We start from the raw sequence: 22,804 nt of genomic DNA on the forward strand, positions 1-22,804 counted from the left end.
GTTTGAAGGAGGATGGGTAGATGCCCGAGAAGAGGGAGAGATTAAAGATTGTAGTTAGGTGAGTTGTGATGAATGGAGAGAGCGACTGGAGGAGGTGTGAGAGAATGGGGTCAGTAGTGCATGTAGTCGGACGAGGAGAGGAGCCTAGAGACTTCTTTTTCTGTGATGGGATCAAATGTGGAGAGTGAGCCAGGGGAAATGCAGGGCTGTTTTACTCTGTGCTTGGAGATTCTGAGGGTGAGGGGAGCTACTTGGTCCAGGGTGCTTCTAAGAGTGTCATTGTAGTGATGTACAGCCAATCAGGAAAGAAAAAAGAGATTGGGACAGTGATGAGTGTAAGGAGTCTCAAAGTGTATGAGAGTTAATGGCATGTAGATTTCTGAATGTGTGGTAGGTAGGAGTGTACTGGGTTGGGCGAGGGATTGTAAGTGTGAAGGAGAGAATGTTGTGGTCAGAGAGGGGAAGCGGTGAGTTATCTAGGTAGGAGATTGAGCAGATCCGGGTGAAGACCAGGTCAAGGGTGTTACCATCTTTGTGTGTTTCAGAGGTTGAGAGCTGTGAGAGGCCAAGAGAAGTGGTTAGTGATAGAAGCTGGGATGCTGATGTGGAAGTGGGGCTGTTTATGGAGATGGTAAAGTCTCCCAGGATAAGGGTTGGGAGTTCTGAGGACATGAAGTGAGGCATCCAGGCTGAGAAATGGTCAAGGAACTGGGTGGGTGATCCTGGGGGCCGATATATGACCGCTAGTCTGAGGGAGAGGGGACGAAAGAGCTTGATTGTGTGGACCTCAAAGAAGGGAATGAGAGTGATGGAATGGGGGGGATGACCTGGAAGGTGCATTGTGGGGACAGGAGTATGTCGACTCAACCACCATGTCTGTTTGTGGGTCTCAGGGAATGGGAGAATTGTAGGCCACCATGGGAAATGGCAGCAGCGGAGACAGTGTCAGAATCCTGAATACAGGTTTCAGTGAGGGCCAACAGATTCAGAGAGTCGTTCAGAAAGTAATTGTGCAGAAAAAAAAAAGTTTGTTACATACAGTCCGTGGATCCCAAAGGGCACAATTAAAAGAAGGATATGAAGGAGTGCAAGTAATATTAAAAAGATTAGTGTGTTCGAACTGTAGACTCTCTCCCTTGGAACTGTTGTTTGCCGGTGGTGACGCCCCGAGCAGGGGAATCTCTTCCCTCTACTCAATTTTTTCAACACCTGACTCTGACGCAAGGCTCTATTTCCAGTCTGCTTGGGAGAAGGATTTAGGGCGAATTCTGTCGGATGAGGAATTGGAGCTTTGCTTCCTGATGAACCATAAACTCCCGAGTTCCAGTGAGGCCTCGGAGAAGGGGTATAAACTGCAATATAGGTGGTACCTCACACCTGACAGGTTACACAAATTTTCTCCCACAATTTCAAACTGCTGTTGGAGGTGTGGAAATGGCATTGGCTCCCTTTTGCATATCTGGTGGGGCTGCCCCTTGATTAGAACATTCTGGGACCAAGTGTTCAGAAATTATGGTTTGATCACAGGCAAGCACATCACCGGTACTCCGGAGATGGCATTGCTCTCCATGATTCCCGGTTCGGTGAGATCCCCCAAAAAGGACATTCTCAAATTTTGTCTAGCGGCTGCTAGAACGGTGATCCCCCGCCGATGGCGAGACCCGGTTCCCCTATTGTGGAGTGGTTTTCAGAATTTGAAACCATCTTTAGGATGGAGGAAATTGATGCAGACCTTTCACAGACAAGGGTCTCCTATTTAGGTATCTGGACTGAATGGATTCTATTTAAAGATTCTGCTCGTTTCCCTGACCTGTTTACCTGAATACACTTGTCTATTCTACAGTCGATAACTATGCTACTCTTCCTTTCTTTTCGTGTTCTCATTTTATATTTCTTTTCTTGAGCCCCACCTACTCGGGCTCCCCCCTCTATTTCCTCTTCTTTCAATCTCCCCCCTGGGTGAGCTGTTCACCTTCCACCAGCTCGGTGTGATAGGTCTATACCATGATTTATCAGTTACTTTTATAATGATACTATTTGCGTGCATGTCTCGCTCTAGGGGACATGGGCGAACTGATTTTAGGTATGCTTTTTTTATTCACGGTAAGGAAAGTCCTCGCCTGTTGCGGGGGCAAGGAGTTATTGCTTATATGTTAAAGATACCGTAGTCATTCTAGAGGGTTTACTCCCTCTAATTTTTTTTTATTCTTTCTCTCTTTTATGTAAGATTTATGCAAGGTTTGTGAACGAGTGTTTTTTGTGTTACTCTTCTCGAATTGTATATTATAAGAAAAAGTACTTTGATCATTGACGTAGTTTTCAACTACTGTTTTTCTTGTAAAATTCTCTTCTCTTTAATAAAAATATATTTAACCATAAAAAGATTAGTGTGGTTGTGATACGAGGTAGGATAGGGGTTGAGGTTGGGGGATGGTGGACCAGGGTTAGGAGAGATATCCCCCGAAATCAGAAGGAGTATGAGGATGAAGAGCAAGTAGTTTTTGGAATTGTACAAAGTTTTTTGCTCAGTGTGTTTGGGCACAATGGGCTGAGGTTTTTCAGGAAGGTGAGAAGTGCATGGGAGCTGTACATGGGGGAGAGGAGAGAGGAGCTGATGTATATGAGTCGTGATGGAGGGGGGATGGTGCGGTGAACGTGGATGGCAAGGGAACATAGGAGGATAGGAATAAAGCACATGGATAAAAGGGAGAGCAGAGGGTGGGTTACTTGTCTCCTGATTTATATCACAATAAGGTTAACCAGGAATTAAATTAAGCGTGTAGACATAAATTCCCTTTAAAACTAACTTTATTTTAAATATTTAAAATGCTCCTACACAATGAAAAAGAAGGTTTAATACCAATATAATACACTGACCAACATTAGTTTGCCTACAGATTCCCTACAATAGACCTAAATAAATCCCTACCTGGCTGTGGAAGTTCGGTCCCTAAAGATCGATATGGCGCCCCCACTCAACATGGTCTATCCCTCACTTCCCTATCACAGCCCTCTTAAAAAAAGGTTGGAAAACATTGTATAATAGAGTAGGGATGAAGAGAGCCTTTTGGATAAACACACTCTATACAAAATACTTTGCAGAAATCTTGTATGACAACAATAATCATAGACCATCCGTAATCATAGCTCATACTCCACAAAACAGTCCACTTTACACATATGCAATATATCCGTCAGGTATGTGCCCAAATGGGCTTCACTCCTTAATATCTAAAAATCAATGTTTGCTTTACCTGAACCATATTTTTTGTATTTCATCCATGTGTTTAGCATGGTATGTTTAGTTTATTATTGTGGGGTGTCGGCAGGATATATCTGATCCATGCAAACTAGTCACTTATTACCGCCTAGCATGGTGAATATTGCCCATCTTGGCACATACCTGACGGATATATTGCATATGTGTAAAGTGGACTGAAAACAGTTTGGGTCGCGAAGGGGTTAAACGGATGAAGTTTGGGACCACCAGAAGTCTTGCTAGACCTGTCCATCCAGCCAAGCTGATCAATCGTGGGAGAAGAGCCTTGGTGAGAGAGGTAAAGAAGAACCTCAAGATCTCTGTAGCTGAGCTCCACAGATGCAGTAGGGAGATGGGAGAAAGTTCCATAAAGTCAACTATCACTGCAGCCTTCCACCAGTCGGGCCTTTATGGCTGAGTTGCCCGATGGAAGCCTCTCTTCAGTGCAAGACATATGAAAGCCCGCATACAGTTTGCTAAAAAACACATGAAGGACTCCCAGACTATGAGAAATAAGATTCTCTGGTCTGATGAGATGAAGATAGAACTTTTTAGTGATAATTCTAAACGGTATGTGTAGAGAAAACCAGGCACTCATCACCTGCCCAATACAATCCCAACAGTGAAACACGGTGGTGACAACATAATGCTATGGGGGTGTTTTTCAGCTGCAGGGACAGGACGACTGGTTGCAATTGAAAGAAACATGAATCTGTTCACATTCTGAACAGAAAAAAGGCTTCTCCCCTGTGTGACTGCTCTGATGTCTAATTAGTTTCGCTTTCCGGTTAAAACATTTTCCACACTCTGAACAGGAAAAAGGCTTCTCCCCTGTGTGTGTTCTCTGGTGCTTAACCAAATCTGATTTCTGATTGAAACTTTTCCCACATTCTGAACAGTAAAAAGGCTTCTCCCCTGTGTGAATTCTCTGGTGTGCAACAAGATCTGATTTCTGGTTGAAACATTTCCCACATTCTGAACAGGAGAAAGGCTTCTCCCCTGTGTGAGTTCTTAGATGCGTAACAAGATTATATTTATGGGTAAAACATTTCCCACATTCTGAACATGAAAAAGGCTTCTCCCCTGTGTGAATTCTCTGGTGCTTAACCAAATCTGATTTCTGATTGAAACTTTTCTCACATTCTGAACAGGAAAAAGGCTTCTCTCCTGTGTGAGTTCTCTGGTGATAAACCAAATCTGATTTCTGATTGAAACTTTTGCTACATTCTGAACAGTAAAAAGGCTTCTCCCCTGTGTGAATTCTCTGGTGTGTAACAAGTTCTGATTTCTGGTTGAAACATTTCCCACATTCTGAACATGAAAATGACTTCTTTGCTTTAGGAGCAGTTCGTTTTTTAATGCCTCTTTTGTGACTTTGATTATCCTTATTATTCGGTAATGAATCAGAAGATGGGACCTGTTTCATAGGATCAGTTGACAGATCTTTGCTGTGAAGGGATGATGGTATATATGGAGTAAAAGCAGTCACTTCAGTTGTATCTTGTAGGATCTCAAGATCATCAGATTTAAAAATTGAAGATGGTAGATGTCCCTCTGATCTCCTGGTATAATCATCTGCTAAGATAAAAAAATATATATATTTTTAACAAAATATACTTGAGTTTCATATTTTTTTAACATTTCTACTTAGTTTGCCAATTTTATGGACAGTTTATGTAAAAAAAACCTTTAATTATTTACCAAGACAATGACAGTTCACAGTCTAATATAAAACCTTATTGGATGAACCAGTAGTGTGGGGTGTTCAACTGTTTGTTCATTCTGCCTCCCAAACATCAAATAAAAAGAAACCAATCAATGTTATGTTATGTAGGCAAAAATAATACCAATTCTCATCTCACAAAAAACAAGTCCCCATCCAGGTATCATCTGTCAATGGAAAAACAGAGGTTCCCACACTATTAGTGGCTCAAAGGCTGTTGAAAAACAACAAGCTTTCTATAAACCAATCCAGCAAAATCCGCTCTCACTTATGAGTCTCAGTGCAGTGTGCTCAAACAACATTTAGGATCCCTGTATTTAGCAATATTATAGTGAGAAGAGTCCACTTAATTTATGGTGTGTGTTTCCTGGAGCACAATTTGGGCACTATTTGTTGGGTAATAAAATGGCAAATGTGTAAATTTCACTCTCCAACATTCATTGCGAGATAATTTCCGAAAAATGTTTGTGGAGTCAAAATATTCACTCCTCCTATAGATTATAACCCTCAGTGAATCAATTTATAAAATGAAATCACTTTATGGGGATTTAACCCCTTAGTGACAGAGCCAATTTGGTACTTAATGACCGAGCCAATTTTTACAATTCTGACCACTGTCACTTTATGAGATTAAAACTCTGGAACGCTTTAAAGGATCCCGCTGATTCTGAGACTGTTTTTTCGTGACATATTGTACTTCATGTTAGTAGTAACATTTCTTCGATATTACTTTTTTTGCAATTTTCAAACTTTGTATTTTTATGCCCTTAAATCAGAGAGATATGTCACGAAAAATAGAATAATAAATAACATTTCCCACATGTATACTTTACATCAGCACAATTTTGGAAACAAAATTTTTTCTGTTAGGGAGTTATAAGGGTTAAAATTTGACCAGCAATTTTTCATGTTTACAACACCATTTTTTTTAGGGACCACATCACATTTGAAGTCATTTTGAGGGGTATATATAATAGAAAATAACCAAGTTTGACACTATTCTAAAAACTGCACCCCTCAAGGTGCTCAAAACCACATTCAAAAAGTTTATTAACCCTTTACGTGCTTCATAGGAACTGAAACAATGTGGAAGGAAAAAATGAACATTTAACTTTTTTTTTGCAAACATTTTACTTCAGAACCATTTTTTTTTCACAAGTGTAAAAACAGAAATTTAACCATAAATGTTGTTGTCCAATTTCTCCTGAATATGCTGATACCCCATATGTGGGGTAAACCACTGTTTGGGCGCACCGCAGAGCTTGGAAGTGAAGGAGCACCGTTTGACTTTTTCAATGCAGAATTGGCTGGAATTGAGATTGGATGCCATGTCACGTTTAGAGAGCCCCTGATGTGCCTAAACAGTGGAAACCCCCCAAGTAACACTATTTTGGAAATTAGACCCCTTAAGGATATTATCTAGATGTGTGGTGAGCACTTTGAAACCCCAAGTGCTTCACAGAAGTTTACAACGTAGAGCCGTGAAAATAAAAAATCGCATTTGTTTACACAAAAATGATTTTTCGCCCACAAATTCTTATTTTCGCAAGGGTAACAGGAGAAATTAAACCACAAAAGTTGTTTTGCAATTTCTCCTGAGTACGTCGATACCCCATATGTGGGGGTAAACCACTGTTTGGGCGCACCGCAGAGCTTGGAAGAGAAAGAGTGCCGTTTTACTTTTTCAATGTAGAATTGGCTGGAATTGAGATCGGACGCCATGTCGCGTTTGGAGAGCCCCTGATGTGCCTAAACAGTGGAAACCCCCCACAAGTGACACCATTTTGGAAACTAAACCCCTTGAGGATCTCATCTAGATGTGTGGTGAGCACTTTGAATGCTCAAGTACTTCACAGAAGTTTATAATGCAGAGTCGTGAAAATAAAAAATATATATTTTTTCCACAAAAAAAGATTTTTTAGCCCCCAGGTTTTTATTTTCACAAGGGTAACAAGAGAAATTGGACCCCAAAAGTTGTTGTTCAATTTATTCAGAGTACGCTGATGCTCCATATGTGGGGGTAAACCACTGTTTGGGTGCACGGCAGAGCTCAGAAGTGAGGGAGAACCATTTGCCTTTTTGAGCACAAAATTGGCTGTCGTGTTTGGAGACCCCCTGATGTACCTAAACAGTGGAAACCCCCCCAATTCTAACTCCAATCCTAACCCCAACACACCTCCAACCCTAATTCCAACCCAATCCATAATCCTAATCGCAACCCTAACGATAATCACAACCCTAACCCCAAAACAACCCTAATCTCAACCCTAACCATAACCCTAATCAAAACCCTAAATCCAACACACCCCTAATCCTAATCTCAACCCTAACCTCAAACCTAACCCTAATCCCAATACACCCCTAACCCTAATCCCAAACCTAACCATAATCCCAAACGTAACCCTAATGCCAACCCTAACCCTAATACCAACCCTAATCCAAACCCTAACCCTAATCCCAACTCTAACCCTAACTTTAGCCGCAACCCTAACCCTAGCCCTAACCCTAAATTTAGCCCCAACCCTAGCCCTAACTTTAGCCCCAACCCTAACCCTAAATTTAGCCCCAACCCTAACCCTAATTTTAACCCTAACCCTAGCCCTAACTTTAGCCCCAACCCTAGCCCTAAGGCTACTTCCACACTAGCGTCGTGTGGCATCCCTCGCCATCCGTAGTTTTGGACAAAAAAACGGATCCTGCAAATGTGCCCGCAGGATGCCTTTTTTGCCCATAGACTTGTATTGCCGACAGATGGCAACACGTCGCGTCCGTCGTGCACTGGATCCTTTGTGTTTTGGCGGACCGTCGTCACAAAAAAAGTTCAATGTAACCTTTTTTTTGTATGTCGCGTCCGCCATTTCCACACATGCGTGGCCGTAACTCTGCCCCCTCCTCCCCAGGATATAGACTGGGCAGCGGATGTTAGGAGTCGAGTTTCCTCTGCTGCACAGGAGGAATCTCGATCCGTGTCTGCTGCGGTCTCCCATTCTGCATCGGCCGCAGTGGGGTCTGCTCAGCGGAGGCGTCGCTCCCAGCGTCTTGCTGGGACTGATTCTGTGCAGAGGGTTACTACTGCCTTTTCTGGCTCTCCTGTTGTACCCTGCACTGATCTGCGGCGAGCAGGCTTCTCTGGGACTAAGTCCTTATTTTCACACACTGAGCATGCCCAGGGCAAGATCTCCCGTTGGAGATCAAGGGTCACATGCTCAGGTACTGCAGCACATTCCATTGGTCCTCCAGGAAGGTCCTGAAAGGGCAAAACTTCGGTAGCAGCTTCTTTTGCTGCAACTATATAAACTGCGCATGACCGCACGGCCATGCGCTAGTATTGTCTTGATAATATGTGTGTGTGTTGTGAGTGAAAGTCGCTCTTTAAAATACCCTCCCTATTGGATGACTGTTCGCGGAAGGTGTATGTTTGCTATCTAGCGCCCGACTTATCCAACAGCACGTTACACACATAACAGCGTCTAGTTGCTGTGACCGCCTGTACGGCGCCGTGCGCTTCCTCTGCGCTTTCCTTACCCAAGCCTGGGTGGTTAGTGGTGTCCATCAGTGCGGCACTGCATGCACTCTCGTGCCTTTATATACTATTTTAATAGTTTCCTTACACACCCAGTTGCGGTGTTGTGCCAGCAAGTGGTCTAATCGGACTTCAATCCAGTGTTGGGGTTGTGTTCGCTGACTTCTTGCTCGCGCTCTATGTGCGGTACCGCGGTCCTGTGACTCAACAGGATCGCTTCCTTCACGCAGGGTGAAGTTAACCCGTGCGTGTATACTTATAGTACCGCCATATAGTCCGTCTTACTAGCAGCAGGGTTTTTACCTGCACGGTGGACCTCGGACTGCGAACGCACCTAGTTTCATATCATCTATACTTGGTGCGTTCCGCCAGTCCTTAACATAATACTAGCGCCAAGGTCTGGCTAGTAAATGGCGGACTTTCAGCAATCTTTGCGGTATATCCAGCAGCTGGAGGGTAGGTTGACGGCTCTCGAGAGCTCAACCTCAACTGTGGATGTTACCGCAGTTGCTGTACAGGCTGCTAGCGTGGCTGCAGCAACCTTGTCCACTGCCACCCCAGTTCCGACATTATCCCGCCTCCCGTTGCCAGAAAAATTTTCTGGAGATAGCAAGTCGTGTAGGGGATTCGTGAGTCAGTGCTCTATCCATCTCGAGCTCCTGGCTGCACGTTTTCCTACAGAGCGGGCTAAGGTGGGATTTATTGTCTCTCTCTTGTCGGACAGGGCGTTGGAGTGGGCTACGCGTGGTGATCATGTGGTGCAGAGTGCTCCGTTGTTCCTGAGCACTCTGAAAAAGGTCTTTTTAGGACCTCAAGTCACCCATGACACAGCGCTCCAACTACTGGCTTTAACTCAGGGTGAGTCCTTGGTCAGCCATTTTTCCGTCCGCTTCCGTACTTTAGCTTCCGAGCTGGAGTGGTCGGATAAGGCCCTTATCCCCATATTTTGGAGGGGCCTGGCTGATCACGTTAAGGACGCTCTGGCCACTAGGGAGATTCCTGCCACACTGGAGGAATTAATAACTGTCTCTACTCGTATTGACCTCCGTTTTAACGAGCGGAGGTTAGAGCGAGCCCAGTGTAGGCAGAGGTTTCGGCTGGCTCCCACCTTCGCCAAACCTTTGGAATCTCCAATCCAGGCATCCAAATCACATGAGGCCTTAGAGGTGAGACGAGCGGGATCCAAATCTCTGTCCGCCCGTGCACATAAGGTCCATCATGTTTGCCAGCAGTCAGGACATCTTGCCTCCAAGGGTCCTCAGCGGTTGGGGAAACGTCAGCATCTAGTGGCAGTTGGAGGAGGTACACTAGACACGGCGACGTTTGCCTCAAAGTTGTCCTTCAAGGGGACAATTACCATAGGCCCATCCACTGTTATGGTCGAGCTATGCGTGGATTCTGGGGCAGAGGGTAACTTTATGTCTTCCGCTTTTGCCCAGCGTCACGCAATACCCTTGGTGATGCTCTCCAAGCCAGTAACCGTTCGAGTGGTAAATGGGTCAACACTACCCTCACAGATTACCCAACAAACCATTCCCTTCACGCTTTCTGTGTCTCCATCACATCAGGAGATAATCTCCCTATTAGTCATTCCTGAGGGAATTGATGAGGTCCTGTTGGGGATACCATGGCTTCGCTACCATTCTCCTCATATTGAGTGGTCCTCTGGGAGAATTTTGAGATGGAGTAAATCCTGCGAGGGTAGATGTCAGAGGGAGTGCGTTCAGGTTGCTACTACACAGGTACCCGCAGATCTTTCCTCTCTCCCCAAGCACTATTGGCCCTATGCAGACGTGTTCTCCAAAAGAGCTGCGGAGACCCTTCCGCCTCACCGCCCCTATGACTGTCCTATTGACCTCTTGCCTGGTGCTGAGCCTCCCCGGGTCGAGTCTATCCGTTATCTCTTCCGGAGACGGAGGCAATGTCTCAGTATATCCAAGAGAATCTGGCAAGAGGATTCATTAGGAAGTCAGTGTCACCGGCAGGGGCTGGGTTCTTCTTCGTACAGAAGAAGACTGGAGACTTACGTCCATGCATAGACTACAGGGGTCTTAACGCCATCACCGTTAAGAACAAATACCCATTACCCCTGATATCTGAGCTGTTTGATAGGCTACGGGGAGCGAGGGTATTTACAAAGTTAGATCTGCGGAGTGCTTACAACCTGATTCGCATCCGTGAGGGGGATGAATGGAAGACGGCTTTTAACACCAGGGATGGGCACTATGAATATCTGGTGATGCCCTTCGGGCTCTGTAATGCCCCAGCCGTTTTCCAAGACTTTGTGAACGACATCTTCCGAGATATGCTCACCACCTCGGTCGTAGTCTATCTGGATGATATTCTCATCTTCTCTCCAGATATTGACTCCCATCGGAGAGATGTTCGCAAAGTCTTCGACCTCTTACGGGCAAACTCCCTCTACGCCAAGTTGGAGAAGTGTGTGTTTGAGCAGGAGTCCTTGCCATTCCTTGGTTATATCATCTCTGCCCAGGGTTTGGCTATGGATCCTGCCAAGCTACAGGCTGTAATGGACTGGCAGGAACCCCATTCTCTTAAAGCGGTGCAGCGCTTTATGGGGTTCATTAATTACTATCGCCAGTTCATTCCACACTTCTCAACTTTGGTAGCTCCCTTGGTTGCCCTCACCAAAAAGGGAGCAAATCCCAAGTTGTGGTCAGAGGAGGTCTCCAAAGCCTCTCTCTCGATCAAGTCTCATTTCGCTAGTGCTCCCATCCTACATCGCCCCGATGTTGATAAACCATTTATCTTGGAGGTGGATGCCTCATCTGTTGGTGCTGGAGCAGTCCTTTTCCAAAAGGATGCTCAAGGTCGGAAGCATCCTTGCTTCTTCTTCTTCAAGACCTTCACACCAGCGGAGAGGAATTATTCCATTGGGGACAGGGAGTTGCTAGCCATGAAGTTGGGTTTTTCAGAGTGGAGACATCTCTTGGAGGGAGCTCGCTTTCCCTTCCAAGTCTTCACTGACCACAAGAACTTGGTATATCTACAAACGGCCCAGCGGCTGAATTCTCGCCAGGCTAGATGGTCCCTGTTCTTCTCCCGGTTCCATTTTACTCTCCATTTTCTCTCCGGGGAGAAGAACGTTCGTGCCGATGCTCTCTCCCGCTCCGTAGTGTCATCTGAGGAGGAGGAGGAGGAGCCTCGGCTTATTGTCCCTTCTGAGAGCCTGAGAACTGTAGCTCCGGTTTCGCTAGAGTCTGTGCCACCGGACAAGACTTTCGTGCCAGCTAACTTGCGACCGGAGGTTCTCTCTTGGGCTCACTCCTCCAGAGTGGGTGGGCATTTTGGGACCAAGAGGACATCTGAGCTTTTGGCGAGAACATACTGGTGGCCGCATATGGCCCGAGATGTCAGGGACTATATTCAGGCGTGTGTTTCCTGCGCCCAGAATCGGTCTCCTCGGCAACGGCCTGCTGGGTTGCTTTACCCTCTACCGGTGGCAGACAGACCCTGGGAGATGGTCGGGATGGACTTTGTGGTGGGCTTACCCAAGTCGCGTGGCTGCTCCATTATTTGGGTTGTCACCGACCATTTCTCTAAGATGGTGCATTTGGTGCCGCTTCCTCGGTTACCTTCAGCACGGGCCTTGGCGGTGTTGTTCATTAAGCACGTTTTCCGATTGCATGGTATGCCTGATAAGATTGTCAGCGATCGGGGTCCCCAGTTCGCGTCTCGGTTTTGGAGAGAGCTCTGCCGTTTTCTCAGCATAGAGTTAAACCTCTTTTCTGCATACCATCCCGAGACGAATGGGTTGGTGGAGAGAACCAACCAGACTCTGGTGACATATTTGCGACATTTTGTCTCTGCTAGGCAGGACGACTGGGCATCTTTGCTACCTTGGGCGGAATTTGCCTTGAACAACGCCGTAGCCGATTCCACTGGTCAGACTCCTTTTCTCCTTAATTTCGGCCAGCATCCGCGTGTCCCTGTGCCCATGCCCGTGTCATCCACCGATTCCAGGGTGGCAGACTGGGCGGTGGAGGCACGTGACATCTGGGACCGCACACAGGATGCCATCCGGGCCTCCAAGGAGAGAATGAGGGTTTCGGCTGATACACACCGGCGCCCCGCTCCGGTCTTTGCTCCTGGCGACTTAGTGTGGCTCTCCGCCCGTAACATCAGGCTGCGAGTTGAGTCCACTAAGTTTGCTCCTCGCTACATTGGCCCGTTTAAGGTTCTGGAACAGGTCAACCCTGTGGTCTACCGTTTGGCTATTCCTCCACGCCTTGGTATCACCGATACTTTTCACGTTTCCCTCTTAAAGCCCGTTCGTTTGTCCCGGTTTTCTGAGTCATCTGCTGGGACATTGGGTTAATCCACGGATGAGTTTGAGGTGAATGCTGTTGTGGGGTGCAAGGTGGTACGTGGCAAGAAATTTTATCTGGTGGACTGGAAGGGTCATGGCCCAGAGGATAGAACCTGGGAGCCTGTAGAGCACATTCGGGCTCCGCTGCTTATTGCAGCTTTTGAGCGTAGTGAGGCTCAAGGAGGGGGGGCCCTAGGAGGGGGGGTAATGTTAGGAGTCGAGTTTCCTCTGCTGCACAGGAGGAATCTCGATCCGTGTCTGCTGCGGTCTCCCATTCTTCATCGGCCGCAGTGGGGTCTGCTCAGCAGAGGCGTCGCTCCCAGCGTCTTGCTGGGACTGATTCTGTGCAGAGGGTTACTACTGCCTTTTCTGGCTCTCCTGTTATACCCTGCACTGATCTGCGGCGAGCAGGCTTCTCTGGGACTAAGTCCTTATTTTCACACACTGAGCATGCCCAGGGCAAGATCTCCCGTTGGAGATCAAGGGTCACATGCTCAGGTACTGCAGCACATTCCATTGGTCCTCCAGGAAGTTCCTGAAAGGGCAAAACTTCGGTAGCAGCTTCCTGTGCTGCAACTATATAAACTGCGCATGACCGCACGGCCATGCACTAGTATTGTCTTGATAATATGTGTGTGTGTTGTGAGTGAAAGGCGCTCTTTAAAATACCCTCCCTATTGGATGACTGTTCGCGGAAGGTGTATGTTTGCTATCTAGCGCCCGACTTATCCGACAGCACGTTACACACATAACAGCGTCTAGTTGCTGTGACCGCCTGTACGGCGCCGTGCGCTTCCTCTGCGCTTTCCTTACCCAAGCCTGGGTGGTTAGTGGCGTCCGTCAGTGCGGCACTGCATGCACTCTCGTGCCTTTATATACTATTTTAATAATTTCCTTACACACCCAGTTGCGGTGTTGTGCCAGCAAGTGGTCTAATCGGACTTCAATCCTGTGTTGGGGTTGTGTTCGCTGACTTCTTGCTCGTGCTCTATGTGCGGTACCGCGGTCCTGTGACTCAACAGGATCGCTTCCTTCACGCAGGGTGAAGTTAACCCGTGCGTGTATACTTATAGTACCGCCATATAGTCCGTCTTACTAGCATCAGGGTTTTTACCTGCACGGTGGACCTCGGACTGCGAACGCACCTAGTTTCATATCATCTATACTTGGTGCATTCCGCCAGTCCTTAACAGCGGATGCATTGAAAAACAGCATCCGCTGCCCACGTTGTGCACAATTTTCACAACGTGCGTCGGTACGTTGGGCCGACGCATTGCGACGGCCCCGTACCGACGCAAGTGTGAAAGAAGCCTAATCCTAGCCCTAAATTTAGCCCCAACCCTAACTTTAACCCTAACTTTAGCCCCAACTCCTCTCTCCTGCAGGCCAGCAGATAGCAGACGCACTGCGCATGCGCCCGCCGTTTTCTTTCCCGATGAAGAAGCCGGCGGGCAGAAGAGGATGCAGGAGGACCCAGGGACATCGGTAAGTATGATAGGGTCCCCGAATCCACCTATTTCTCTGTCCTCTGATGTGCGATCACATCAGAGGACAGAGAATGACAGATCGCTTTTTTTTTTTTTGCAACCGCCGGTAAACAGTTAATTACCGGCGATCGCAAAACAGGGGTCGGTAAAAATCGACCCCGTTCATGTTCTTTGGGGTCTCGGCTACCCCCGGCAGCTGAGACCCCAAAGATCCTCCGGGTACCGGCCGGCGGGCGCACTGCGCCCGCCATTTTTTTGCCGGAAAAAGATGGCGGCGCCCATCGGGAGCCACGAGGAGCAGCGGGGGAGACAGGTGAGTATCGGGGGGCTATCGGGGACCCCATTTCTCTGTCCTCTGATGTGCGATCACATCGGAGGACAGAGAAATTAAAAGGGAAATCGGGGTTCCTTTCGGGGTTTTTTTTTGTGATCGCCGGTAAACGGTTAATTAACGGCGATCGCAACTCGTGGGTCGGTAAAAAAACCCCGAATCATGTTCTGTGGGGTCTCGGCTACCCCCGGCAACCGAGACCCCAGAGAAAATCCGACTCTGGGGGCGCTATTCACTTTTTCCACAGCACCGTTAAGTAACGGCGCTGTGGTTTAAGTACCCTTAACTGCCGCCGTTAAAAGGCGTATTGGCGGTCGTTAAGGGGTTAAACTATTCTGGTTTTCTGTCATTTAGTTATATTAAGGCTTCTGTATTTGATGTGTCCAATCTCATCTGAGATCTGTTCCTGCAGTCCAGCTGGAGTAATCTGCTCCCAACTTCAGCCAATTGGAAAGTACCACACCCTACTAAAGCTCAAAGCATATTGCCGTTGTTCTCCTTTGGTTCAATTCTCTGTGCTCAGCTTGCGGCATGTGTATTTTTTCCTGTTGTGACCATGGCCGTTTGTTGTTTTTAGTTAATGAGATTCTCATGCTTCGAGGTGGGGCTGTGGGCGGCCTGTTTGTGGGACTTTATGTGGTACTCTGATTACGTATGCATCTGTATTGGCTTATGACAGATCACTGATCCCTCAGTGACCTGTCCCCTCATTTTTACATAATGCATATAATAGCGTTGATATTATTGTTGATAATGCCTATTATATTGTGGCTATTGTGAGGCTTAGAAAAAAAATGACATCCAGCAAAATGTCACCGGCGATGGCGGTGCCTGCGCAGTAGCATCTATAAGTAAGAGATGGATGCTACTGGGCAAGCACCGCCACTGTCATTTTGCTGGATGTTGTTTTTTTTCCTATGCTTCACAATAGCCACAATATTCTAGGCATTATCAACAATAATATCAACACTATTATATGCATTACGTAAAATAATGGGCATGTCACTGAAGGATCAGTGACCAGTCATAAGTCAAAACATACGAATATGTAAGCAGAGTACCACATAAAACCCCGCCCACATCACCACCTGCAGCCCCACCCACAGCACCACCCACAGCCCAGACCACAGCCCAGACCACAGCCCCGCCATGGAGCACGAGAATCTCATTAACTGAAAACTACAAATAAAGATTAAACAACAACCACAAGATGGATTTCATCACTGTGATCAGTATAATGGCGCTGACCTGACACTGTCTGTAGGTTCCTGTGCACAATCCTGCTGACAGGTTCACTTTACATTTAGATCTTAGGCATTTGGAAGAGGTGATGGAGAGCTTTTTTAAGACTATCAGGGACATACAGACTCACATAAGTCCCACCACAATCAAACTATCCTACAGAATGAACAGGTTAAAAAAATAGACAGAATAAAAAAAAAAAAAGTCACATCCCCAACAACAACATATGTACGAGGGGAGAATTCCAACAGTAAACCGGAGTTGCACTCATTTATGGTGGACCATTGGAGCTACTATGAGTCCTGACCAGAAGATTAGAGAAAATAATATTGCTCCCCATTTCAGGAGAGTTTGTGCAGTAACCTGAATTCCTTAGGATCGAAAACATAATGGAATTTATGTCGTGGAGTGAATCCATGAAACCAGGGCTTGAGCCAACACATCTCCTGCAGGCGTGAATAAATGTATTTTGCAGCCTTCAGCCACACACAGCTTAGAGATATATCATGGCACAGGAGTAATGTTTTTCCCGTAGTTTATCACAATCCTCCTTGAAATTAGTTTTAATACAAATTGAAAAGTCAGGATAAAGGGAAACTGTTACTATTGTACAGAAATTCACACTTGGCCCTCACTGCACGTTCAATGTTGATCATAAAAGTGAAGTTTGAGCAGAAAGACTGGACCTGGTCTTGTAGGGACCATATGAGCACATTCAGCAGCACAGAAGGGGGAGAAGGTAGATTCATCCAATAAGATACCAGGGATCTAGGAAGCCAACAGCATCATTACCCTCCACTTTCTCTTACAGACCCATCATAATATATTTCTTCAAGTGATAATCTAACTTGTCAGCACATTCTACTGTACGTACACTGTCATTTGGCTTTGTAGTTTACAGGTCTGGGCAGGTAACGGTCAGAGTCTTCTAATCTCAGGGGGTAGGTGGATCTTCCAGGTGGTAAGTTCTATAGAAAAGGGCTTTCAATGCCCAAAGTCATTTGAACACAGTTTTGGGTGGAGCTGAATGTTGTAGTCTGGAGGCAAAATGGTGAACATGGTAATACGGCCGGACTACACCACTGATAAAGCAGCCACAGCCGGTGACTGAGAAGAATCTGTGACTTCTCTGCATTTAGTGGTCACTACTCACCTGGGTAGTCGTATGTAGGAATCTCCTCTTTACACCACTCATCACCCCTCACATATGTCTCTGTAACATTAATATGGGTCAGATCTTCACCCTGAAACAAATATTGTAAAAGTCACAGACAGATGGAGAAGTCACATCTATGATCAGCTCTAATCCTGCCATCTCCACCGTTCTCATTACACAAGTATAAAAAATATAATACTGGTGGATAAAACAAGACTGAACACAAGACCTTCACAGCCATCTACACATCATAGGGGAGATCTCACGACACCTTCTCTCTATCTACCTGATGATCCTGAGGAACATTGGGATCTTCTTGTTTACACTCCTGTTGAAGAAGAGGATGAGGACATCTCTCTGGTGTTCTCCTCTTACTGGATAGATCTGAAAGAAACACATACAGGGACTGAATTCATACTTTACATACAGATAATTATAGGCTGTGTGTATTTAGTTCTATTACCTGGTGATGTGAGGGGCTGGGGAATCTCCATCATGACATCCTTGTACAGATTTTTGTGTCCTTCTAAATACTCCCACTCCTCCATGGAGAAATAGACAGTGACATCCTGACATCTTATAGGAACCTGACACATACAATGATACCGTCATCCCCCGATCCCTTCATAGTGTTACTGTATAATGTCCCAGCATTCCCAGCAGTGTCACCTCTCCAGTCAGCAGCTCAATCATCTTGTAGATGAGTTCTAGGATCTTCTGGTAATTGATGTCCTCATGTATCAGGGGGTGAGGTGGAGGCCCCGTGATTGGTTTCAGGGGTATTCTGCATCCCTCAGACACAGGGTCGTGACAGCACTCACTAGAAGTCTTCTTCACTACTGTGTAATCCTGGTTATGGAGAGACACAATAATAAATCTCACTATAGACATTGCCAGAGTCCTCACCTCTCCAGTTCTGTCCATCTGTTATTCCCATAGATAAGAATGATGTAATGTGACATCAGAATCTCTCACCTCTCCAGTAAGCCGGAAGAGGATCTCTAAGGTGAGGTGTAATATCCTCTCCGCCATCTTTTCTCTGTCCATATCCATCTTTGATGGGTAAATCAGGAAAATTCTCTTATTCAGAAGATCTTCACTGAGAGGATCCGATATTGTAGAGACCTGAATGAGAAAATGAGCCGATGTAACATCATAAAAATCCTGTGTAATAACACAATTACTGGAGATAATAAGGGAAACACGTGAGGAAATTTATTATTTTACAGTATTTAGTTTCCTTCTTTACATCTACTAATAAAACCTATATATTTTAGACCACAGACAACAAGCAGTTTCTTCCTCTGAGTCAACAGCTGAATACGTTCCTCATAGGCTCATCTTCTATAATGCTAATTCTCGTCTCATTTACCGACACTGAAATCGGCATTAGCAATACTGCAGGAGATATTCATTACATGTGACAGGATAAATAACTACTTCATGATGAGGACGACATCTTCATCTTCTACTACGGCTCTAGAGACATATTTGGCCAGAGTCCATCACTGACTCCATCACCACCAGCCGTCTATATGAAGGTTTCCCTTCTTCCCCGCACTGTAATCTTCTATCACGTTAGATCTCAGGTCTGATTCACACACAGAAGTCTGAGGCTTTTAGAAAAGCATTTTTGCTTGCACAAACACCGTGGACAGAAACTATCTGATCCCAAAGTCTCCATGTTCAGTGTTTTATGGGGTGTATATCTCCCCTTAGGTTTTCCTATATTACAAGAAAAAAGCAGATATTGAAGTGTTTCTAAAGAAAATTGACTACAACAGTTCCCGTAAAAAAAAAAAAAACATGGAAAAAGCTTAAGGCACATTTTATTATATTTTAACCACAAATGTCTAAATCTTTTGGGCTCCAGAACATAGATATACACCGCAGGGATGGCAAAGGTGCAGTTGCAACAAAAACCTTGGCAGTTTAACCACCTGCTCTTCTCAAAAGCAAACATGGCATCCCAGAAGGTGTGACAGAGTTCGGCTGAATGCCCTCCCCCCGAGTACTCGACAGTATGGGGCGACCTAGATACTACGATACTTACATGACTAATAATGGTCAAACACAAGAATCTCAAATACAGATACCATCATAAGAATTTGGGATTAAAGCAACCCGTATACATATGGGTACAACCCTGGAGAGCTTCCAAACAACATTCAACCACCAAAACATGATGCAAAAACACCACCAAAAAATCAAATAAAAAGATTTCTTGATTAGAAAGCAAAAATTGAGTAAAACACAAGTCATTAAGTTATAAATATGTATAAACAAAGCTATTTGAATATGGCCACAGATGCCAAGATGTACAAATGCTACAGACAAGACATACTCATGGGCAAAATTAATACATAATCATCAGCAATATCCCCAATCAAAATATTATTATTATTTATTTATATAGCACCATTGATTCCATGGTGCTGTACATGAGAAGGGGTTACATACAAGTTACAAATATCACATACAGTAAACAAACTAACAATGATGGACTGATACAGAGGGGCGAGGACCCTGCCCTTGCGGGCTTACATTCTACAGGATTATGGGGAAGGAGACAGTAGGTTGAGGGTTGCAGGAGTTCCGGTGTTGGTGAGGCGGTAGCTCCGGTGTTGGTGAGGTGGTAGCTCCGGTGTTGGTGAGGCGGTAGCTTCAATAGTGATGAGGCAGCAGCGGTGTCAGTGCAGGCTGTAGGCTTTCCTGAAGAGATGAGTTTTCAGGTTTCGTCTCAAGGATCCGACTGTGGTTGATAGTCGAACGTGTTGGGGCAGAGAGTTCCAGAGGATGGGGGATATTTGGGAGAAGTCTTGGAGGCGATTGGATGAGGAGCGAATAAGTGTGGAGGAGAGAATGAGGTCTTGGGAGGACCGGAGATCACGTGAGGGAAGATATCGGGATATCAATTCAAATGGCACAAAAATGCCAGTGCATATACTCCAGAGATATTAGGTTGTCCAAATCCTAAGTGTCCTAGAGGTAAGTATACAATAGTAACATAGAGATTTCTCACTGTTCTTCGGTCAGTGACCTGTCATACAAAATGCACCACCTAAAACACTAAGGGGCCATACATATTGTAAGTAGTCTCACCCATATTGATGCCCATTTGTAGCCAGGCGCCCTGACGCACGTTTCGCAATGGCTTCCTCGGGGGCTGGGATTTAATTCAAATCACCTGGAAAACTAATTATCACATGTGTTTAAGATTGATTTCAGTGATCCATTGAGCCCTGAGACACAATGCCATTCACGAGTTTATTTGAAAAAAACAATTAAATCTTTATGACACTTAAATCCAATTTGCATAATAATTTGGAACATGGTGCAGCTGTGAGTTTGTCGGTGGGGTGGATGGTATCATATTGTGCATGTAGAGGGCAGTACTCTGGGAACATTAAAAAATGGGGGAAGGCAGTACTGTGGGAATACTGTGTGCGAGGGGGATGTGTTATGGACCTGGTGGTTAGGAGCACCTGGAACGACCTGATAGTTAAACTGGCACAAGACAAGCTCTGGGAAGTGGGAACTCTGCTGACCGCAATCCCTAATCCTATCACACACACTAAAAATAGCCGTGGATTGCTCCTAACGCTCCCTATGCAACTCGTCACAGCCTGAGAGCTAACTAGCCCTAAAGATAGAAAATTAAGCCTACCTTGCCTCAGAGAAATTCCCCAAAGGAAAAGGCAGCCCCCCACATATATTGACTGTGAGTAAAGATGAAAGTCACAATCACAGAAATGAAATAGGTTTCAGCAAAGGGAGGCCCGACTTACTAAACAGACTGAGGATAGGAAAGGTAACTTTGCGGTCAGCACAAAATACTACAAAAAACCACGCAGAGTGTGCAAAAAGACCTCCGCACCGACTCACGGTGCGGAGGTGCCACTCTGCATCCCAGAGCTTCCAGCTAGCAAGGCAAAATCATGATAGCAGGCTGGACAAGAAAACAATAAACAAATAATAAACTAGCAGGGACTTAGCTTCTGCTGGAGTAGACAGGTCACCAGAAAGATCCAGGAGTAAACTGAACCAGTACAAAAACATTGACAGCTGGCATGGAGTAACGATCTGAGTGGAGTTAAATAGAGCAGCCAACCAAGGAATTAACTACGTCACCTGTGGAAGGAACCTCAGAAACAGCAGCTCCACTCACAGCCACCAGAGGGAGTCCATGGACAGAACTCTCCGAAGTACCATTCATGACCACAGGAGGGAGTTCGATAACAGAATTCACAACAGTACCCCCCCCCCTTGAGGAGGGGTCACCGAACCCTCACCAGAGCCCCCAGGCCGACCAGGACGAAATGAAAGGCACGAACCAGATCGGCAGCATGAACATCAGAGGCAAAAACCCAGGAATTATCTTCCTGACCATAACCCTTCCACTTGACCAGGTACTGGAGTTTCCGTCTCGAAATACGAGAATCCAAAATCTTCTCCACCACATACTCCAACTCCCCCTCGACCAACACCGGGGCAGGAGGATCAACGGAGGGAACCATAGGCGCCACGTATCTCCGCAATAACGACCTATGGAACACATTATGGATGGCAAAAGAAGCTGGAAGGGCCAAACGAAATGACACAGGATTGAGGACTTCAGAAATCTTATACAGACCAATGAAACGAGGCTTAAACTTAGGAGAGGAAACCTTCATAGGAACATAACGAGACGACAACCAAACCAAATCCCCAACACGAAGTCGGGGACCAACACAGCGCCGGCGGTTAGCAAAACGTTGAGCCTTCTCCTGGGACAATGTCAAATTGTCCACCACATGAGTCCAAATCTGCTGCAACCTGTCCACCACAGTATCCACACCAGGACAGTCCGAAGGCTCAACCTGCCCTGAAGAGAAACGAGGATGGAAACCAGAATTACAGAAAAAAGGCGAAACCAAAGTAGCCGAGCTGGCCCGATTATTAAGGGCGAACTCAGCCAAAGGCAAAAAGGACACCCAATCATCCTGATCAGCAGAAACAAAGCATCTCAGATATGTCTCCAAAGTCTGATTAGTTTGTTCGGTTTGGCCATTTGTCTGAGGATGGAAAGCCAAAGAAAAAGACAAATCAATGCCCATCCTAGCACAAAAGGACCGCCAAAACCTCGAAACAAACTGGGAACCTCTGTCCGAGACGATGTTCTCCGGAATGCCATGCAAACGAACCCCATGCTGGAAAAACAATGGCACCAAATCAGAGGAGGAAGGCAATTTAGACAAGGGTACCAAATGGACCATCTTAGAGAAGCGATCACAAACCACCCAAATGACCGACATCCTTTGAGAGACAGGGAGATCAGAAATAAAATCCATAGAAAAATGCGTCCAGGGCCTCTTCGGGACCGGCAAGGGCAAAAGCAACCCACTGGCACGAGAACAGCAGGACTTAGCCCGAGCACAAGTCCTACAGGACTGCACAAAAGAACGCACATCCTGCGACAAAGAAGGCCACCAAAAGGATCTAGCCACCAAATCTCTAGTACCAAAGATTCCAGGATGACCAGCCAACACCGAACAATGAACCTCAGAGATAACTCTACTAGTCCATCTATCAGGAACAAACAGTTTCTCCGCTGGACAACGGTCAGGTCTATCAGCCTGAAACTTCTGCAGCACCCGCCGCAAATCAGGGGAGATGGCAGACAAAATTACCCCCTCTTTGAGAATACCCGCCGGGTCAGGAACACCCGGAGAGTCAGGCACAAAACTCCTTGACAGGGCATCAGCCTTCACATT

The 22,804-nt window shown here is 45.9% G+C and overlaps 1 pseudogene; it reads right to left on the reverse strand.

The window, feature by feature from the left end:
* Window positions 1-22,804, reverse strand: part of LOC138666427 (zinc finger protein 208-like) — a 126,221-nt pseudogene that overhangs the window by 51,136 nt on the left and 52,281 nt on the right.

The sequence above is a fragment of the Ranitomeya imitator genome, chromosome 2 (assembly GCF_032444005.1).
Source record: "Ranitomeya imitator isolate aRanImi1 chromosome 2, aRanImi1.pri, whole genome shotgun sequence".
Lineage (NCBI taxonomy): Eukaryota > Metazoa > Chordata > Amphibia > Anura > Dendrobatidae > Ranitomeya > Ranitomeya imitator.